The following is a 20258-nucleotide window of genomic DNA, read 5'->3' on the forward strand; positions in this document are numbered from 1 at the left end:
CAGGCAGGATGACTGAGGATCAGAGGGGTTAAGTAACTTGCCAAGGTTTCGTGTCTGGCGCATGGCCCCCTAAGGCCAGGGCCCATTCCCTTGCACCACACTACCTCCTAGTAGGCAGCAAAAGTGATAGCATTTTATCATCACTTCTCAACAAAGACCCAAGTTGGATTTCAAACAACTAAATCTCACTTTAAAACAATGGTCACACTCTAAGGTATATATGTGAGGACTAGCCTGTTAACCTCTATTTCCCCTAAAATATCCTTGATTTTGGCAAAATGTGTATGATAGATAACTTTTAAAGGATGGGTTGGTGTCAATAATATAGACACCATCAGCACTTACAATGTGACTGATTCCTTATCTGAGCAAAGAAAGGTTTTATGAAACATACCATCCTTAAAACCAGTGCTGAGGCTGGTCTTGATCCTACCACTACCACAGAATGGCACTTTTGCTATGTCTGAAGAAAGTATGTCAGTCTAAGAAAGTATCCCCGCTACGTGCACAGCTCTTGTTTGTAACAGCTGTCAGCAAAGATTGAGTCACCTCTTGGCAACCAAAACTTCAAACCTGGTGATCACGTAGGGGGGATACTTTCTTAGACTGACATACTTTCTTCATGAACTATGCCACAACATGTACTATGCTCGGTAATTTTACAATAATGGTCATAAAAGGATGATGGGACTAAAGATAATTAAGTCCTCCATAAATGTCTGTTTGAGCAATAGCCTGGGCAAGTCACGCTATTCAAAGACGGGCAGGCCCAGAGTTCTCCTTAGGTCAAGAAGGAGACTGCGAGAGAACCACGCCAGCACTCATGCACAGCAGCCTTGTTAATTACATAAGCAGGCAGATTAATTTTTACAACCAAGACTAACGCAGACTGTGAGAAATGATTGTTTCAGAGTGTGATATCACTTTAGTACTTCCATGGCATTCAGGGATACACACTTACTCAAGAACCTGGTCTGTCTCCCAAAGACATATAATGCTTAGAAAGTTTCCTGTCTTTGCATGTTTGCAACATCTAATCTCAAAGCCCTTCGGTTTGCAACCTATACTTAAAATCACTCTGCCATCTTCTGCCATAGACAAGGTTCACTTTATCTCCCTAAACCTGTTTACTTCTTTGCAGATTTAAGGTAACACTGCTCTGCCCAGCTCACAACGGCTGCTGTGATAACTAAACAAGGTAACGGATGAAAGCACAGTGTACACTGGGAACTCTCTGCCTGAGAACTACCATTATTCATGAGATTGGCATCAACTTACTTCATGGGGCATGAGGGCCCTAAATGTAGCGTATTTCTTTTACTGAAGATTTGAATCTACATTTTAAAACACAATAGATATTCTAGAATATAGCCAGAGTCACTCTTATCTACTGGGGGGAAAAACATTCTAAAATCCGAGAAGACCTAAAGCCTCCAGACACATATTTGGAAAAAAATGACAACAGACCATAAAGAAAAATATTTTTTCAAAAAAGTTGCCTTTTTAGAAGAGTCTTTTCGTCACCATTCTTTAAAATCTTTTAAAATTCTTGCAGGTGAATTCCTGGTCCTAGGTAGTTATGTGTAAGTTTTTCTTTTAATGTGATACATTTCTTTTATAATAAAAGTTTTCCTCCAATGAACTTAATATAAATTAATTTAGTATCTATTTCTTGAGCATCTTCTTTGCAGTAAGCATTGCTAAGTAATACAGGAGATCAGGAAAACTCCTTCCTTTTACACAGAATACAATCTACCCAGGAGACTAAGATAAGCACACAAGTCACCACAGTATGATAAGGATCATCAGAAAGGTCATAGGAAAGAGACAACTGTAACTAGGGGACTTCAGAAAGGCTTTACAGAGGAGAAGTGGGAGAAGGAAAAAGGGAAGACCGAGTCAGACAGAGAGAAGAGCAAATGCAGCAGCAGCAGAGAGAAGCAGGACACTGTAGCAAGCATTCAAGGTCCGTTCGGTCGGTGGTTCTGGTGGGCGGAAGTCAGGGTGGGATAGTTTAAATGTTTTGCTACAGCAGTCAAAACATGCTTGTTACTAAAAAGACACAACAAGAATGATTTGTTGTTGTTGTTAATTTATACAGTTGAAAGTGAAGATACTAACTACCGGCAGAGGAAAAAACAAGTGAGTTTGAGGGAAGGTATAGATGAAACAAGATTGGTCAAATGTTAATGTTCCTAGTTCACAAAGCTGAGGGCTTCTACTCCACTTTGTATGTCTGAAATTTCCCATTTAAAATAGCTGAGGCAGAAATGAAGGCCCGCTGATCTAGGGAGATGGTCAATTGATGGCTTCTCAGGTGATGGTTGCTAACCTGATGAAGAACTTTCTAACCTCCGGGTCAGCTGGAGGGAGAGCGGGGGCTGAGGTTGAAGCCCACACTACGGGGAAGTAGCACAGCACAACGTGACTGCAGTCTGACAGCATGCCCATTTTCGGTTCCCCATTATTCTCACTCTGCACTTGTTTTTCCACTTCTCACTGGGAGAAAAGAAAGCAGCAGGGATTTGCACAAAGGCAAGTTGATGCTACGTCCACCATCAAAGAAAAATGAAGGCAACCCGGTTGTTGTCAATGTACTATGGGCACCAGTAACTGTAGGGGGTATTTTTGGTCTCATCACATTTAATACGTGTCATATCAAATTTAAAAATACTTGCTAGAAAATATTGATAAGCAAAGTGAAGACAATTTAAAATCCAACTGTACCCTACCACCAAGAGCAAAGCACTCAGCTTTTGGCAGATCTTTGCCTCTGTCCATGCATAGGCACACCCATACATTTGTGCACAGGCTTTCTCTCTGCATAAAAATAGAATCACAGGGAAACGGACTTGGGTAACAAGTTTTTAAACTTAAAAACTGTACTTCAGGATATCTCGTAAAACAACATTTTACAACACCAGTTTAAGGGCTGCATGATAGCTCATTAAAGAACACTTTGATCTAACCTTGGACAGGTGCTTAAATCAAACAGTCCTGTTTAATAAAATGTTTTGATCTGAGAGGGCTCTTTCTCAACATTGTTTTGAGTTCTTATATATTGTATACACTAGTGTTGAATACACTTGTTCAGAACTGCATATGACAATTCTGGTAATTTGTTTTATTGGGGAGAGAGGAGGTTGTAGTACATTCTTACTAGAGAAATAACTCTTCCTTGTAAAAGTATAGGTTGTTGGGAACTTAGGTTTTGTTTTCTTGGTTTTTGGGTTGTAAAAGCAATACGTGAATGTTGCAGGTTAGGCAGACATATGGTTATTACAAAAAGCAACCAGTAAAAATCCCCTGCCTTCCTTCCACCCCATTTGTGGGGACAGAGCCCCAGAAAGTAGTTTACAGGCTCTCGGCCTCATGTGGAAAGGTGCTGGCTCGGGTAGCGGATGGCTGTCAGCTGTGGCTGATTGGCCGTCGGCTGTGGCTGGTTAGCCGACTGGCCGCCGGTATAACTGCTGCGGCTACGGAGGAGAGCCGAGGAGAGCGGAAGAGAGCGGAGGAACAGAGTCGAGGAGAGTGGAGGAGAGTCGTCGGTCGGTTGGCGGAGGAGTGGACAGCAGGTCGCGCGTCCAGTGAACCCAGCCTCCAGTGAGACCATAGTGGTATGACTCCCCTACCTATGGCTCCGTGGGTGTTCCTTTCTGGCCTCACCATATCCTGCGTTCTTGTGTGGGGAGCGGGAGCAGAGACCCCGCAGGCCGCCCCGCCTGAAAAATGGCGCAGCGAGCAGGGTCTCCCGCACGACACCATTCCACTGCCTAGAACTGGCTACAGTTAATAGTTTGGTATGTCTGTCTTCCCAACATTTATAAGGCTATTTTAAATACATGGAATATGTAATCCCACATACACACAAAAATTTAGGTACATATATACAAATACCCATATACACATACATGACCATACACACAATGTACACATACAGTGAATAGACACACTTCTAATGAGGATTTTCCTTTCTTAACATTTCCTTTGTCCCTGCCCCTGGAATTAGGATAGCTGTTAGAGACACTACTGATTTTTGCATAAGAACACACAAAATTTGCACACTGGGTTAGACTGCAGGTCCCTCCATCCAAGCATGTCTGACATTGCTCCAGAGAGGCAGTTGGGAATAAAGACACACCCTGCTTGCATCCAAAACTTGAACATACTTGGCTTTCCTTCATACAACCTACTATGGATTCTTCTTCAGTTGATTCCAAATCCTTTGCAGTTGCCACTCCAGCTATCTCTGTCTTAGAGTATCAAGTCCCTGGTATTCATGAATCAAGTCCTGGAGAATTTCCTTTTCCATGAAACTGCCTCCTTGAAGCATGGCTCCTGTTCTCACATGCGAGGACAGGGGTCTGCAAACTGTGTTCTAGCACCCGTTTTTGTAAACAAAGTTTTACTGGAACCCAGTTGTATGAATTTGTTTACGTATTGCCTAGGGTTGCTTTCATACTATAATAGCAGAGCTGAATAGTTGCAACAGAGACTGCATAGCCCACAAAGTCTAAAATACTATTTTCCCACTTACGGAAAAGTTTGCTGACCTGTGTTCTAGGACATAGGGAAAACAGACTGTACTAGGTCTGACAATTGAGTTTGTGAACTTATTGCAACGATGTTGCTAACCGTTTTTGATATCAGAGGGCTTATTCATTATGAATTTGTACCAACTGGATAAACAGTTAACCAAGTTTACTATTTGGAAGTGCTGAAAAGGCTGCTTGAAAAAGACAAAAACGACCTGAACTTTTCGCCAACAATTCTTGGCTCTCGCATGGCGACAATGCACCAGTTTACATGGCACTGTTTTGAGGGAGTTTTCAGCTAGTAAACAAATAATTGTATTGGAGCACCCTCCCTACTTACCTGATCTGGCCCCCAATGACTTCTTTCTTTACCCGAAGATAAAAGGAAATGTTGAAAGGAAGACATTTTGATGACATTCAGGACATCAAGGGTAATTCGATGATAACTTTGATGGCCAATCCAGAAAAAGAGTTCCAAAATTGCTCTGAAGGGTGGACTAGGTGCTGGCATTGGTGCATAGTTTCTTAAGGGGAGTACTTCGAAGGTGACTGTAGTGATATTCAGCAATGACGTATGTAGCACTTTTCTAAGATGAGTTCGCGAACGTAAATGTCTGACCTCGTATTTTCCCTATCAAAAGTTTTGGTGAACTTGAATCACATACCCCATATTCAGTGTTTTTGTCCTAGCTAATGAATTTGTTTTCTATTAAAATACAAAGAAAAATCACCCGGGCTCTGACAATACCAATAATGTGCTGGTAAACCTTTAAGAGTTTACTGGGTGTGGGGGTGGGGTGCTAATATACCCATAATGGCTTACTTACTTCAAGCTAAAAAATGTGACGCCACTGACCATGGAAATGGGAAGAAATGCATACAAATAAATGCTAGTGCAAACCAGCTCCAACGAGCTTGGGACATTTGTAATGTCCCAAGCCCTCACTTTACAGATGAAGACACTGCAGCCCAGAGAGAGATAGTATCTTGTCCAAGACTGGCCTGGTCACTGGGACCAGCATGAAGCTCAATTCCCTGTACAGAGTTTGACTTCCTCACAGAGAATGACTTCCCCCATAAAAGAAAGAGTGGAGGAAGGAAGGCAAAGGAAGTTCTTTCCCAAGCACATGATAATAAATGTTGGTTTTATTATTAACTCCACAGTTTGGGACTCTGGCTTCCTCAGCACATGCTCTGATGCACACATCTGGAAGGTGTATTGTTCTCCACACAGGACTACGTTTCATGTGAACACTGACAGTGCACTGTCTCAATTAGTCAGCAGTTAACTGAGTGACCAGGCTGTAAGCTCCAGAGACAGGGGTCGTATCTGTTTGTGCTCACTGCTTTCCCTGGTGCCCAGTGCAGAACTGGGCACTTGGTAAGTAGGTGGCCAATAAGTATCTTTATACAAAGAACAGAGCAGGTGCTCAGAGGTTAGATAGATCCCACTGCTTTCTCCCATCAGTGCACAGTGTAACAGCAGATGCAACATGATCATCTGCTTGCAACCTTTCAAAAGTATGGGCTGCAGTGTCCCAGCTGCTTCATCAGACAGAGCATGAGAGGCTCTGTGGACGGAGGAATAAAAGGGAGGGCAGAGTTAGAGAATTATTTTCCTTTGATGTACATACATTTGTAATTTCCAAGCGGAACTTGTGCTGACAGAATATGAAGTCAAGGAAATAGTCCAGTGAGGGATCCCACCTACCACATAGCAGGATGCAGGACATTCCTTTCTGGCAGGGGCTGAGGAACGGCCCCTCACAGTGACACACCTCTGAAAGTGGAAAGTGCAAGAAGCACCAAGACTGGGGAATCAGATTCCAACAAACTCAAGGCTACACAACTACAAACAGAAATGAACGTGGAGGAAAGGAAGGCAAAAATCATGCATCACTGTTGTTTTGGAAGTTAACTGATCACTTAGTAACTCTCACACAAACCCCTACACACTTGGCATGGACTCCCTGGGGGTTCTTCTCTGACACCCCCCATCCTGTCTGCCACATCACTGCTGCAATGTGAATGCACAGTCAGGTCCAGCTCTGCAGGCATGGAAACAACCAAAGCCACCTGTGAGCCTTGCTGAGTTTTCAGGAGGCCAGCAGGGCTCACCATCACTTACGTGGGGACGTAGCACTTGGTATCCAAAGTGAAGTCAAGGTTGATGCCAAATAACAGAGGTTAACACTGTCCCTGGCATGGGATGGTATGTGTTCCCATTCAGAGGAAGGCTCACAAAGAAGAAGCAGGATTAACCATTTAACCCTCCAAAGCATTTCCTACACCAGTGGTTCTCAACGTGTGGTGCGGTACAGGGGACTCTCGGGATCCACAAGGTCAAAACCACTTCCCCAGTAATACCAGGATACTATTTGCCTCTTTCACTCTTATGTTTTCAAGAATATACAGTGGAGTTTTCTGAGGCTACATGACGTGGTACTGCAACAGACTGATTGCAGAAGCAGATCTAAGAATCCACTGCCTACTATGAAATCTAACATTAAAGAGATTTGCAAATATATAAAACAATGCCATTCTTCTCAGTAACATTCTGTTTTGGAAAATACGATTACTTTCATAAAAATATGTTAACATTTAATAGGCCCACAATTATTTCTAAATGAATTAACTATAGTAAAACATTCTCAGTTATATGGTAAATATTGAAATACGTAATCCACATAAACAAAATCTCCTTAGTATACTATTTTTTAAGAACGTAAAGGGGTGTCTGGGCCTCCCCAAAAGTTTGAGGACTACTGTCCTATAGGCTGTGACCCCAGCCCCCTAGGGGACCCCCAGGAGGGTTGTGTATGTGGCAGGAAGGATATGCCATTCTGATCTGCTGGCTGAATTAAGAAACCCAAGCTCCTTCCTGGGTCTCTGAATCTATTAGGGTGGGCCCTGTGCCCAAACCTTCTACGTTCCACCGAGGGGGTCTTTCCCCCTCGCCCCATTTTCCCCTTACCACTAGGTGTGGATTCCACAATCTGCCGGCTCCTCAGTGAGGATCTCTCCATCCAGCAGGCCTGGGCTCGGCGAGGCCTACCCGCTGAGGCCAGCACACCCTTCTGGAAGTTAGGACTTCCCAGCTCGGCCGGCCTGCACAGCCTCGGTGAGGACTGCCCGGTGAGGCCCGCACAACATCGCCGAGAATTCTCCGGGTGGCACGCGTAGCCAAGGCAAATAGGGGCGAGGAGAGCCATTTCACGTCCCTGACCCCTGTTCCCCGCGCTGCATGGGCTGGGGACTAGAAGGAGAGGTCAGTCCGCAGGAACTAGTCCCTGTTTCTCCCCTCGGCCATTCCCGGACTCTCCCGCCTCCGGCCGCTCTGCACGCAGCAGTCCCGCTAGGGGAACGTGCCCCGGACGCCGCGGAAGAGGCTCGCACCGACTCCCCGGGACAGGGTGGCCGGCGCTGCTGCCCGAGGACGTCGGGCCGGCCTAGTGAGTACTCACCGGGGACTGCACCGCGGGGCTCCGGTGAGCAGAAGAACACCGAACACCGAGCTGCTGAGCGCGCTCCTGTGCACTGCGGGGCGCGCTCCCGTGAGCCGCAAGGTTCCAGCCGCTGCCACCTCCGTGCTCCACCCCCTTCAATCCCCGGCCACCGGCCGATGGGCGGAGCGGGGGCGGGGCCGCCGGGGTTGTGGTCCGAGCCACGGGGCGGAGTCCGTCCTGCCTTCCCCGCTCCCTCACCCGCGCTGGGGTGACTTCGCCTTCGGTGGGAGGGAGGGTTGCCCACAGGGCAGTTGGCGCAAGCGGACTGACTCCACCCTGGGCGCGGGTCCACTCTCGCGTGCCCAGGGCCTGGGACCCAGGTGACTTTCGCTCACTTTGGGACATGGAGTGTAAGTGCGCAGCTCGCTCTAGGAAGTGAGCCGAAAGGGAGGGGAAGAAATGCAGTTTTTACAAATGATTTGGCCATAACGCTTCCCTAAGGTTTCATTTTTTGGCTGCTGCGGATATGAGTGATGGCCTCGCCCCTCCCCACCGCCTCGTCTCGCCTCTCTGTCACAAACACCCCCACCCCCACCCCCAGCTTAACCCCCACCTTAATTCCTTGCAAAGCGTGCCATGTAGGCATCAGGGGCACGCTGACAGGATAGGACTTCACGGGTTCCTTACGAATGCAGTTTCTATGTGTAATTTTTTTTTTTTTTTAAGGAGGGTGCAGCCCATGTGGGGATCAAACCGATAACCTTGGTGTTAGCACCACGCTCTAACCAACTGAGTTAACTGGCTGCCCCCATGTGTAATTTTTTTTTAACCCGTACAAACGCTTTATAATGCAGGCTGTTCGCTGGGTCAGAAGTCAGAGAAAAGGCTGAGAGTTGACACTGAGTGGACCTTCTTCATAGGACCTGTTTTTGGTAGTTTGGTTGGAGTTGCACCCATGCAGGCAAACGTGAGTCTAAAGAAGTGATTAGATCTTTCTAGATGAAAGGTGGTGAGGTTTTCCTGCCCAACTTACTTGTGGAAGTATTGTAGTTTTCTGTGTTGAGTATCTGAATAAACATACTAAGATGAATAACTAATAGTTAATACTAATACAGACAGCTACCAGTTACCATGCTCTTACTCTGTGTAGGGCCTTGTAATTGAATCTTTACATGTGTTACTTAATTCAACTCTCCCAACTGCCCTATGAAGTGAGGAATATTACCCCATTTTGCAAATATGAGACATCCCATAGCTGGGATTCAGTTCTCAGGTTTGTCTGACTCTGAAGCCCACACTTTTTTTTTTTTAATCATGTTACTTTATAGACTACAGCTATCCCCTAGTTATATTTAATTTTTAAATATAAAGGGTTATATTTAATTTTGAAAGAGGGGATATTTACAACTATATTTCCAACATGGGGGGAGACTTTCTTCCCACCCACTCCCTAAATTCTTTCCATTCATATTCATTGAACAAACTTTCCTTGAGTGTCCACCATATACCAGAGATTCACGACAAACCCTGAAAAATAATGCTAGAGTCCTCTTGCAAATTAGGGACAGTATAGAGACAGCAGGGTTGGTGGGGTAGGGAGAGAATGCATTCAGCTAAATTTTGATTCTTACTGAGGCAGCCCTTCAGAAAGCAAAATTTCTTAATGTAAAATGTTAACAGGCATATAACTGGTAATCCTTGACAGAAAATAGTTAAATCAGAAGTATAAAGGGAATTGAAATTTATTAGTAAATACTCTGGCCAAGACCATGTAGGAAATAGTTCCCACATCACTCTGCTCTGTTGCTCTTGGGAATGTCACTAGTGACATGCTGACTGCAAATCCAGTGACCTCCCTTCCGTGCCTGTCCTTGCTGACTGCTCTGTGGTATTTGACACTGGTGACTAGTCTTTCTTTGAAATTTTAACCTCCTTCTGGCTTTAGAGCCCTCTGCTTTCATGACTCATCTCTTCTCTCTTTGGTCCCTCTTTTTAGGCTTTTTCACTGCCCTTTCTTCTCTTACTTTACATGTGACTCCATTTACTGAGTTTTCTTTACTTTCTATGCAAACTCCCTGCCACCTCTAGCTGAAGCCCGCTACATCTTTTTCATTGATCTTAACCCTCTTCGGATCTCTACACTCTTTATTTCCAGCCATTTGTGGGGTATCGCCACCCAGATATTCCAAAGTCACCTGCCATTCTTCATATCTAAAATGGCAATTCAGTATCTTCTCTAAACCACCTATCTGTTCCCTCCTACATGCAGTTTCTTCCTCATTTTAAGATGTGGTATTCAGGATGAGGAATAAACTGCATCTTAAATTTGGATCTCATGATGTGTTGAAAAAGCTAAACATCTACGGGGTTCAGAGTCATATTACTATGTTCATACAGGGTCTGCCTGGGAAATATGTCTGTTGTAACACAAAAGATTCTGCAGGTGGGCCAGAGGAGTGTGTATACTTTATGAATCTTCTGGGAGGAAGCCATCCAGGTGAGGTAACTGTTCATGCACGCTGATCTGCTCCCAGTGGCAGAAAGGTCTACGGTTGAGATAACAGCACTGTTCTAGCAGCCTGCTACCAGAAGCTTCTGCTACTTTAAGAAGAACATGAGGATTCGGTCGGAGACCTGTTAAGCAATTAGGAATGCCTCATTATACTCCTTTAGCTGGGGGTCTTATATTAATTTTTACTCCAAAAAATGCATTAGAGCTGATTGTCCAGCTAGGTCTTATTTTCAGGGAAACACGGTAGTAGGAGGCAGAGGAGGGGTGCTGGTTTATGTCAGAATTAACATCATTTATAATCACTTAGTCTGTAAGGGGGGTTTTTGGTCAGTGGTCTCCGTTCTGGCCCAGGCCCAGCCCAAGGGTCCCAGCAGCAGTCCCGTCATGGAACAAAAGTTTCTCCCCCAGAACTTTGCAATTCATAATGTACTTTCACACATATTATTTAATAGTAAGGAAGTGTAAGAGAAAGGCAGTTTAGCATAATGATTCTCACACCTCTTGGTGCATTAAAATCACACATTTCCATGTTGCCCTCTAGAGAGACCGAGTTTGAGGGTCCAACCGTCCTTTGAGAAAAAGCAGTGGTGGGTCCCAAATTGGGTGTTTCTTAGAATCACCAGAGGGCACTTATTAAAAATACAGCCTCTTGTGTCCACCATCTCCTAGAATGTCTGATTCATTAGGTCAGGGTGCGATTGTGCTCAGTGTCTGAGGAATCTAAATACTACAGGTGACTCTGCTCTAGCATGTCCACATTTTGGCACCAGGGCACTGGTACTTCGAAATATACGCTCTATGATGATGGGACAATGTCAATTTGTTTATCACCCCTAATGTGGAGCCTGGAGCATAGTAGGTGCTCAATACAAGTTTGTTGACTGACTTACTGTCATTTCACCTGCCCTCTACTCTGTTACTCTGTTGGCCTCTGTGCTGTTCAGTGTTCTCATAACACAGAGGGGAGACATCTGTTTGGCAATAAATAAAGTATAAGTTGGTCCTTCTGATATTCTTGTTTGAAGGGTCTCTAGAATACCTAAGTTTATCACTGAATTTATGTCTTCCTCGTACCAGAGGAAGTTTAAAATAAATGCTTTCTGTTCTTCTAAAAAAAATGCTATATTCATAATAAGGCAGTTCTTAGCCTTATCTTGGCCCCCCACAAATATCAAAGTGCCACCCCCCACCACGTCTGTCATATTCTTAAGTTTTGGGCTCTCTTTCTTACTGCCTAAGTGCCTGAATCCCTGAGCTGCCTTCCCAGGGAACCAGGATCCTTTGGCTACCTGCTTTACAATCACCACTTCTCTCAATATAGCTAATAATAAAAGCCAAATATGATTAAGGGTCCTATTGAATCTTCACAACAACCCTTTCAGGCTGGTGACATTGTTGCTGTTTTGCAGATGAGGCCATTGAGACTCAGAGTGATCATATAATTTGCTCCAGGTCACATAGCTTGTAAATGGGGATGCTGGGGTGTGAACAAAGGCTGTTCAGACTCATATTACTGTGCTCATACAGGGCTTGTGCTTTTAACCTCTATGCAACCAAATATAATTTTATTTAAGTGAAATCATTGGATACCCTGAGGTTATAAATTATTTATTCTTTGCAGAAGAGGAACTTAAATATTCCAGGAGGGAATGTTGGTCTGTCACCATATAATCCCTTGTTACTTTATGTTTAGGGCTTCTTCTCCCTGATGATAGCACAGCTCCCTGCCACAGCCCTGTATTTCACGGTTGGCGCCCCAGGTACAGATGCTCCTCATCCTGGGTGGTGGAAATTGGGAGCAGTGATGTCAATGTTCTGAGGCTGCTGCTACTGATTTAATATTTGTTCCCCAGAAAATGATTTGGTAACAATGACAAGTGACAGTTTGAAAAAACTGCACATTTGTCACTAATTGGACTCATTTCTATTACCAGTTTATCAAGAGATTGCTTTCACATATTCCTTTAACTATTTTTTTAAAGTCTTACTATAGTCTCTATGTCTCTTATGTTGTCTTCATTCTTTTCCATGCTTTAGGCTCTTCATTGTTCATTCTAGGTATTTCTTTCTGACCTTTCAGTTACTATAAAAGCAGTGGATTCCCCAAAATCATTTTCTCTCAGCTACAAAACAAACTCATTATATGCATAACATCCACCTGGGCCTGTACCTGTTGTTCCTATGGAGAACCGATGCAATATTACTTTCATGCTACTTGCTGTGTATGAGTAATAAAGTACTTTATCTCTGAGCCAAGAATCTTGTGTCTTCTGCCAACATCCATGAAACAGCAACAGGTGAAATTATTAGCTTGTGAAGGGTAATATCTATGAGCCTGAGTTTTGGTGACAAGAGGGGTACTGGAAGACATTCCTTTTTGGAAGACCCCAGGGCTGTTAGTGAACATGAGAATATCCTGAGGCTCCAGTAGCAGATGCTCTCACTCAAGTGGTGAGCAAGGTGAGTAAGGGTCCCCACTGTCCTACTTGTTGCTGAATTTTTAGAGGCTAAGTGGCAAGAGGCAGGGCTGAAACAATCTACCTAAATGATGTCTGATTGTGCTGCTCACTGTGTTCAAGAGCAGGAAGAAAAAGAGATGTTATATGACAAAGGGTCGATAAAAGTGGGGCAACCAAGGGATTTCCAAAACTTAAATAAATGACATTACCAATAAGGAGACAGAGCTTTAGGTGGACCAAAATCAGATATTTGTTCGGATGAGCTCAAGTTGCTGGCAGCTGCTTGAAACTGGAAGTCAATGCAAAGTTTTGCTCAGTCTTTCTGTACCTCCCGACTCCTCCCTTACCCCATACTCCAACTTCAGCCGCTTTCAGGAAAAAAGCTGAGTATGCTTGGGGAACTTAAGGAGGGGAGGAATTCAAATAATTTTTTAGTGCTGTGGTATACCAGTGCTCAGTTCACAATCTTACTCTGCTAGTTGGGGAAGGGGGGCTGGATGCTGAGGTGCTGAATGCTGGGGTGCTGGATGCAAGCGTATCTAAAGCCACTGAGGACTGTGGGGGAAGCTGTAATAATGGAGGCAAGGAAACTGGTGTTGAGCCTAGCTTGAAGAGAAAGGATAAAAAGCCATCCTCCGCAGCCTGTCTTCAGCCTATCTACCATTGCATCTCTTCTACTTTCTGGACTTCCAAAAGCAATAGCCCCTGACACACCTGTTAGACTTCTTGTCTATTGGTTCATTGGAACATGGGCCATTGGTTTATATTCCCATAGGGCAGTTCTCAACCAGGGCAATTTAGTCCCTCCCTTCCTCGGCTCCCCACCCCTCACCCCAGGGACATTTGGCAATGTCTGGAGACATCTTTGATTGTCACAACCAGAGGGTGTGTGTTCTACTGACAGTGGGTAGAAGCAGGAATGCTGCTAAACATCTTACAGTGCACAGAATGTTTCCCCAAACAAATAACTATCCAGCCCAAAACATCAATAATGCCACAGTTCAGAAACCCCGCTGTAGGGGAGGAGGAGCGTCCCAAATTCAACTGATGAGGTTTGGGCAACATTTTCTGTGAAGAAGGAAAGTTAAAGCGACCTTGCAAAGAGGACTCGTAGATTCAAAGTCTTTCAGTGCTGATTGTATAATTCATGCATATATTATACATGCTTGTACTGTGAATGCTCATGGAGTCCAGAAGGCTTTCTTCCATTCAGGAACTGTGGCATGTAGAGAGGCAACCGCGGTCTTCTTTCTGGTGGTCTATCAAAAAGAACATAAAATCTGAGAAGAAATGGAAATCACAGCTTTAGTTCAAGACTTAAGGTTGCAGAATGCGGAGGCAATTTCCTAGTACAACATCGCCACCTTCTGGAATCAGACACCAACTACATGTCTTTAAAAAAAAGGGAGGCTATTGACCTGTTGGCCAGTCCTTCTTGAAGCTGAACACCTGACCCATAGAGGCCTGTGACTCTACAGTCTGATGTCCCCATTTTGGGATGCATCAATTCAGACTTGATAACTAATAAGGAAAATGTCCAATATTCCTCACTTGTCAAATGGAAATTGGATATTCAAAGATGCAGTGGCCGGTCCCAGCAACATCACAGGTTGAGAGATGAAAAAGTGGCAGATACTGATTTGGGGAAGTTTTATTTGCATTATGCTGCCTCAAGTAAAGCCATTGGCTCAATGAGCCCTTGATTCACAGAGGTTCACTTAATGCCTGGGCCTGGGTCACTGATGGTTTGGCTGAGTTGAAACCTATTGGTGTCTACTGGGCTGCTGCAGCCATTCAACTGTTGCTCCATATGTGCCCTCCTGGAAACAGGTATGGCTGTCCATTCAGTGGGCAGAGCTGAAAGTCATTCTTATAACTCTGGCTAATACTCCCTATGATGAAACATATATATATTTTTTACTGATTCTTGGAATATTGCCAATGATTTAGCTGTCTGGTCCGCTATCATTCTGACACTTGGAAGACTACAGGCTGATAGATTAAACAACCCTTAAACCCCAAATGTACAAGAATGGGGGCAATTAATAGTCTCATTGTTGCCTAGATCCAACACTGCCACTTGAGACAAATAGTAACTGCAGCTGACAATCTGTGGACATGGCTGGTCCTGAATTATTCTGCTGTGCCTGGTGCCATCAATAGCAGTTGCTAACTTGGACCCCCTTTAAACAGGTACAAACACATGTATTGGCACAACTTTGTTTTATTCTGACTGTTACAAACTCACACGCTTCTCTGATGCTTGAGAGGTCTTGGGTTATGCTCTGTATGGAAAAGGAGGCTACGACCACTCGGTGACACTGCCCGAGTAACTTTACCAAACCAACGTAATGCTGATCCAAATCAAGTTTAATGACACATCCTGATAGGAGTTAACTGTGCCTGTTTGGGTTACGTGTTTGCATATGGCTGGAAATGGGCCACAGAATGTTTCTCCATTGGGGGATGGAGGTTGTTTTTGGCCCATCTATTGCCTCCTGTAATTACTGACCAAAGATCAGCAGGTCAATGTAAACTCGCTTGCATGGGTTGTAATGAACATGGGACTGGCCTTAGACTAGACTACATCCTGACTGCCTGAAATGAAGTCCCCTGGTTTCCCCTAGGACAGTTGTGTGAGCCCAGGCCCCTGCAAGGCATATTTGCAGTCAATACTGCAGGTTAACTTCATCTTGTTGTTTGGAGTCCTGCTGATAGTAACCTTAATTAAATGCTCTATAAGACAAATTGAGCAGACTGGACAGAACAACTCTGTTGGTTAAATTAATCAGAGTGGCCAATAGACTGACGTGCTTTTGTGAGTTTGCCAGAAGCTCAGACATGTCAGGATAATGGGTGAATTGATGGGGAAAGCAATTTTCCACGGGCCCTGAGCATCCCTGCACATTTTTGCTGGGGATGCAAGGTTCTGACTGCTCTTTACCCATGCCATTCCTCAGGGCTGTGTTTATAGTGAGCAACCTTGAGGGCTGGAATGCTATGAAGTCAGCTATTTGCTTTAAAATTATTGGACAGGGAGAAGAACTGAGTGAGCATATAGATGAAACAATATTATCTAAGAATTTGTAATTGTTGAGTCAGGGCCATGGGTACCTGTAGGTTCAAAGTGCAGACTTTCTTACCGTTCACTATAAACGTGGTGAATTCCCAAACTCAGCCCTCCTTCGCCTGCAACACAAAGCCATTGTATGTATTACATCCTCTGGGCCACTGCATGTCACCCCATGGGACCTGAGACAAGGAACTGATGTTCATGCTGTTTGCTGTGCCTATGACCTAGGAGTCTCGTGCCTTCTGCCAATATTCATAAAATAGTAATGTTATTATTAGCTTGTAAGTAGGGTAATATCCCAAACCCTGGTAGGTATCTGGTTGTTTTCTCAGGGGCTAGGGCCTGGTGGATGCTATGGTGTTTGGTTGAAATCACCAGGCACAAATTTAGTTGTGTAATTTTGTTTATACATTGAAAAAAAAAATCAATTGATTAAACTTATCTTGCAATTGCAACCAAACTTTGCTAAACTGGAAAATTAGAATTTTTCTCTTTAGTCACTTTTAAGCTTTGTTAAAATTTTTTTAAAAAAATTATGAATAATCTCAGCCATTTACAAAAGTAAAGAGTTTAGTATAATGAGCTCCCATGTAGACATCACTCAGCTTCAATAATGATCAACTCATGGATAATCTTGTTATTGCTCTATCTGCCTTCCACCCTCCCCCCCCCTTACTCTGAAGCACATTCATAAAATTATATAATTTCATTTGTAACATATCCTGTTTTAAAAATCATTTGCTTTGTCTTATTGTACCTGTATTCTTTGTATTCCTCAAGGGCTATTTTGTGAACATAGGCTCTATTGGTGCATTAATGATAATTAAAAATATATATATATCACAATTCTCTCTCTTTCCCCACCCCTTAAATATTTAGGAAGCAACCAAAGCTGTACATAGTGGTAAATGTATAAATTCTGTAGTTATTTTGAAAAAGAAATTCATGAAGTTACAAAAAGAAAAACTAAAGAAAATATAAATTAGTAACAACATATTAATAAATTATAAAATATGTAGACGACTAATTCTGAGAACTGTATCTTTGAAAAAATAAAATATACAAATCTCTGACAAATCAAAAATGAGGTAAAATATGCAAACATTGAGATATGTAATTAAAATATGGATGTTAAAATAATTTAATACAAACTGTGAATTACTGTATGCAAACTGTGAATTACTGTATGCAAATAATTTTGAAACTCATAGAGAGGCAGACAATTTCTGACAAATATATATAAAACCTGTATTAGTGGTAGCTTCCTTGCCCCGAGGCCCCACAGCGCGGTGCAGGTGAACCCGCACGGGGGACATCTGCTGCGGTGGTCGCTGGGGCGGCACGTGCTGCTGAGCAGGCGCGGCGCCCAACCCAGCGGCCCACCAACTCCGAGCTTGGCAGCACCCCCCACCCGGGAGGCAAAAAATCTGAACAAAAACAGGCTACTGGCTGTGTTTGGTCTGTGGGCAGTAGTTTTCTGAACGCTGCCTTATATTATAATGGCTAAAGAGTGCAGTCCCTAGAGCCATATTGTGTTTGATTTTGGGTTTTCATTCTTATTCCACTTTTTACTATTGTGGTTATGTCACGTGGGGAAAAGCTTTAATTTCTCTGTGCCTCAGTTTCCTCATTTTTGAAAACAGTGGTAATAACAATTCTTACCTCACTGAGTTGTAATGAACTAATATGTATACAGTGCTTAGCAAAGCTTACCCGCACATTGTAAACGCTCACTAGCTGTGAGATATTATGAAGGCTTTTATTTCATATAGACTATGTTTGTTCATTTCAAGAGTAATGGGGAACAGTTGAATCATATACTGTGTAATCATCTTTCTCTTTCTCACCTCTACTCTCTGTCTCACCTCATTTTCTTTCAGATGTAACCAAGAAATTACTCACTTTTTAGAAAAAACCAGGCATGATTATTTTTCCACCGTCAGATTTGCTTACAGTCTTACATTCTATACAGAGCGGACTTATTTATTTTATTCTCTAAGAAAAATTATAAATTAATACATTTTTTTGTTTTTCACAGCATTACATATAAATTACCAAAAGTTGACTAGAAGAAATGGAAAACATGGCTAGTGCAATAATGATGCAAGTAATAACAAAAGTTATCAAAGAATTACATCCTAAACTACTAACTCAGATGATTTTGCCTTTTAAATGGGTTTTCTGTTATGGAAAATATAAACATATAAAAAAGTAAAAGAATTATATAATGAACCCCCATGTACTTATGATTTAGACTCTAGGAGGATAAAGTCTTAGACAATATTGTTACTTCTATGTCCTCACTCAATTCTTTCCCACACCTGGTCATTTTGAAGAAAATACCTGACTTTATATAATTTCATGTATCATATGTTTTGTTTTTAAAATGTAACCACAATATCATCACATTAACAAAGTTAAAAATAATTCCAAAATATCATAAAATATCCCATCTGTGTTCAAATTTCCTCAGTTGTCTTACAATTTGTTTTTCTTAAGTTAGGCCCATAACCTTTCCTCTGTTATTGTATAGATTTATACACTTTCTTTCTTTCTTGAATTTTATTTGTTGAAGAAATAATTGTTTGTTTTGTAGTGTTCTAACACCTGTATTTTGCTAATTGCATTTCCATGATGCCATTTAATATGTTCGTCTGTCCCCTGCAAACAGGTACAGTACATGTATTTTGAATCTTGATTACGGTTCCATATTTTGCACAAGAATACTTTATAGATGATGTCATATACTTTTTTCAGGAGGTATCTAATATCCTTTTTTTTTTTTCTTTTGTGACGTGAGCAGACATTGATGGTCTTTGCCTAGACTCATTAATCATTAGGGATTGGAAATGAAGAGATTCCAATGGAATCTCTTTGGGTTGGTTCCTGAGTCCTTTTGACATAACCCAACTGTCCTAATAGCTTCCTTACTTTCTGGTGTAACAGGAAGTTCCTCACTCAGTTTGTACATTTTCTGCTCCAGACCTAGACTTGCCATTTTTCAAAGGAGCCCTGGTGGTTCCCCTTAGTGGGAAATGGTATCTAGAGACATAATTTGGGCACTAGGGGTGTTGGATTGGTATTTGTAGAAACAATGCCTTTTCAGTGGATAGAGTTTTTATTTTTGTTTGTAAAATACATTTTTTTTACAATTTAATTTTATTTATGATTATGCAAATTATTGTTATGATTTCAAAGTTGTGATGTTATGATTTGTAATAGGAAATAGGTATTTGGTTTTCCCCTCATTTCTGGTGGAGAGCTCCTAAAGCCCTCTGCATTTCCTGAGTGCTAAGACCCATAAAGGTATCTTTTATTTTAATGAGGTGGCTTTTGGAAAGCACCTAAGGATGAGGCTGGTTGCCAGAGGAGCCAGGGGGAACTTTAAGTCCTACCCCCTGATCTCTGGGGAGGGGAGAAGGGGCAGAGGCTGAATCAATTGCCAGTAGCCAATGATTTAATCGTTTGTGCCTATGTAATGAAGCCTCCATAAAATCCCAAAAGGACAGGGTTTAGAGAGCTTCTGGCTTGGTGAATATGTGGAGATTTGGGGATAATGGTGCACCTGGAGAAGGTATGGAAGCCCCTTCCCCCTACCTTGCCCTGTGCATCTCTTCCATCTTGCTGTTCTTGAGTTATATACTTTTCTAATAAACTGGGGATGTTGTAGTAAGTGAAATGTTTCTCTGTTCTGTAAGCCACTCTAGCAAATTAACTGAATCCAGGAGAGGGTTGTTGGAACCTCCAGTCTATAGTCAGTTGGTTAAAAACCCGGATGATAAATTGGACTTGTGACTAGTGTCTGAAGTGTGTGTGTGGCAGTATTGTAGGACTGAGTCCTTATCCCCTGGGATTTGATGCTATCTCTGGGTAGATAGTGTCAGAATTGTGTTAAATTGTAGGACACCCATCTGGTGTCAGAAAATTGCTTGTTGGTATAGGGGCACCCTCCCGCATTTGAATTGGTGACCAAAACCTCATGTTTACCATAGGCAGAAAACAGGGCTGCCGGGGAGAGAGGACAGAGGGAGGGAAGGTGAAAGTGGGGGAAACAAAGAGATTAGATCATTCTTAAGAAAAAAGTGCAGCCACAGCTAATTGTGATGGATTATAACACTATTAGCATTGCAGGCAGGGATAAATCTTCATCCTGTGTTGCTATGACAGTTCCTACAAGGGAAGCCCACCTCCCCACAGGAAGGAGTGATCAGCAAAGGCCCACCCTGGGAATGC

At 42.9% G+C, this 20258-nt stretch overlaps 1 protein-coding gene and 1 long non-coding RNA gene across 4 annotated transcripts in view; one reads left to right on the plus strand and one right to left on the minus strand.

Annotated features, from left to right (window-relative positions):
- ACO1 (aconitase 1) overlaps nucleotides 1–8157 on the minus strand; it is a 54103-nt gene extending 45946 nt beyond the window's left edge. The window contains exon 1 of one of the 2 annotated variants that reach the window (XM_019717682.2): nucleotides 8000–8157. The gene's annotated coding sequence lies outside the window, so the exon portion shown is untranslated. Of the gene's footprint in view, nucleotides 1–7509 lie in introns of both variants that reach the window. The other variant, XM_019717683.2, reaches the window with a different exon arrangement.
- Nucleotides 8158–8239: 82 nt separating this feature from the next.
- LOC141571106 (uncharacterized) overlaps nucleotides 8240–20258 on the plus strand; it is a 240509-nt gene continuing 228490 nt past the window's right edge. For both annotated transcript variants that reach the window (XR_012495677.1, XR_012495676.1), the window contains exons 1-2: nucleotides 8240–8391; nucleotides 8836–8948. This is a non-coding gene — a long non-coding RNA (uncharacterized LOC141571106). The remainder of the gene's footprint in view (nucleotides 8392–8835; nucleotides 8949–20258) is intronic.

This window comes from Rhinolophus sinicus, linkage group LG04 (genome assembly GCF_036562045.2).
Source record: "Rhinolophus sinicus isolate RSC01 linkage group LG04, ASM3656204v1, whole genome shotgun sequence".
Lineage (NCBI taxonomy): Eukaryota > Metazoa > Chordata > Mammalia > Chiroptera > Rhinolophidae > Rhinolophus > Rhinolophus sinicus.